Below are 2,595 nucleotides of genomic sequence, written 5' to 3' on the forward strand. Positions count from 1 at the left end.
CAGTTTATATTCATCCTGAGGCACAATTTTGTTTTGTTTGTGGGGGACATCTGGAGAGCTTGGAATTTATTTACCTACTCAGCCATCTTCCCAGAATTCTCTAAGGCTATTGATTTTTCCTTTGTATTCCCAATACCTAATCCATTTTTTAAGCAGATGTTAAGCACTTAATGCTGGGTGATTAATTGATTAGAGTTTATCCCCTTCCTCAAATTAACTTGTATCTACTTATTTATATATCTCTCAGTAGAATGAATGTAAACTCCTTGAAGTTCAGGTATATTCATTTTTTGTCTTTTTATCCCTAATATGTGGCACAATAGCTTTCCTATATGAGTTCTTAATAAATGTTTGCTGGATTAGAATGAGTGGTGACAAGAAAGTCTTGGGACAGAAGAATGTGGATAGTAGGCAATTTGATTGGGATAGAGAAAAAAAAAAGTAGTGCTGACATATACAAATCCCATGTTTTTTGTTTGTTTGCATTACGGATTTCCATAAAAAGCAGAAACTGGCAATTTTACCTGAAAAGATGCATCCTCAAAAAAATAGAGATTAAAGTGTGCCTTATAAAAGAGAAATCATCATCATTAAATTACTCTCATCACATCTAGTTTAATATAATGAAGCTATTGCCATATTCCATTTGACAGCTCCTACTAACACTTTTTTGTTAATGTGGCCACTGTTGACCAGAAATTCTTTGTACCATCTGTGCCTACACATCTGTCTATTTAGCAGTAAAATTAAACGAGAGATGCTGTTTTGTAGTGAAGGACTTTCAGTTATTAGTCTTAAATATCTTTATAATGGTAAATATTTTAATAAAAGATAGATTTTAAAAATCATTTGTTAATGTAGGAAGATTATTCAATAATTGTGGTTTATGTACCAGCATCTTTTGCAAAGAAGAGGAGATAGAAAAATTCTGCAAAGAATTCCTTAAAATCCCCCAGATTAAATCAGTGTGCAATTTAATACTTGAAGATTTCAATTCAAAAGTGGTTATAGTGAAAGTATATTGGGAAGCATGAAGTGAGAAGAAAGAAATAAAAAAGGGCACAGCCTTATAGAATATTCAGCAGCCTTATGTCTGTGTACTATGTAATTTGAGAAGGGAGTTTGGAGATACTGGAAATGTAAAGCATCAATTGACATCATAAAATTGAAATTGATTATATTTTAACAGAAAACAACCGGTTATAGATATGGGAATCATATCTATGAGAGCTGTCTTTGTATATTCAAGCCACCACTTGCTAGAAGGAGGATAAGGGTGAAATCAAAAGGAAAAAATAAAAATAAGAAGATAGAACTTGCAACAACAATCAAAACAATTTAAACAGACTGGGAATGGGGCAAAATGAGAGATAAATAAAAATCATAACAAACTAGTATTCTCTAAGAAAATTTAATCTATCACTAAAATAGAGGCCAAGAAAAGCAATAGCTTAGAAACTCTCTCAGCCAGTAGACACCTAATCTCTTTGCCTTGAAAGAAATGGCAATCAAATACAACATGGTTTAAAGAATGTTTTTCTTTTTTTGGATAAGATCTTATGAAGGAGGATAATGGGGAAATGTGAACAGTACCAACTCATAAAACAGTAAAACTAGAAAGAAAAGTAGTTTACCCCTACTTAATAGTATATTTTTAACAATTACATTTAAAGAAAGTTTTCAACATTCATTTTTAATTTAATTTAATTTAAATTTTTAAATATTATTAGTTTTTTTTTATTTTCAAAACATATACATGGATAAATTTTCAACACTAACCCTTGCAAAACCTTTTATTTGAAAATTTCCTTCCCTTCCCCCATCTCCCCTAGATGGGAAATAATACAATATACAACATTCATTTTTCTAAGATTTTGAGTTCCAATTTTTTCCTCCCTTCCTTGCTTACCTCCCCCCTCTCCAAGACAGCAAGCAATTTGATATAGGTTATACATGTACAAACATTTTAAACATATTTCCATATTAGTCATGTAGTGAAAGAAAAATCAGAACAAAAAAAAATAAAAATGACGAAAACAATATGTTTCAATGTCCACATTCAGTCTCCATACTTTTTTCTATGGATATAGATGGCACTTTCTATCTTGTCTATTGAAATTGTCTTAGATCACTATACTACTGAAAAGAGCTAAGTCTATCATTGCTGATCATTATACAATCCAGCTGTTTTATTGTGTATAATGTTCTGGTTCTGCTCATTTCATTCCTCATCAGTTCATGTAAGTCTTCCCAGGTTTTTCTAAAATCAATTTGTTCACCATAAGAAAATTTGCATAAAGTCTGGCAAAAGATCTTACAATGTAAAGTCATTCCAAGGAGGAGTACAACAAAGAGATGAAAAATGGGGAAAAATTGTAAAGATTTCTTATAATGGACATACAACTTTCATTATTATATGATTTGCAAAATATTTAAATCAATTTGCCAAAGATATCTATCTATCTATCTATCTATCTATCTATCTATCTATCTATCTATCTATCATCTATCTATCTAGATATATATTGTGTGATAGGCACTGAAGATATAAAGACAAATATGAAATGGTTCCTGCCTTCAGAGAATTTGCATTCA

Source organism: Antechinus flavipes, chromosome 6, assembly GCF_016432865.1.
Source record: "Antechinus flavipes isolate AdamAnt ecotype Samford, QLD, Australia chromosome 6, AdamAnt_v2, whole genome shotgun sequence".
NCBI classification, from domain to species: Eukaryota; Metazoa; Chordata; class Mammalia; order Dasyuromorphia; family Dasyuridae; genus Antechinus; species Antechinus flavipes.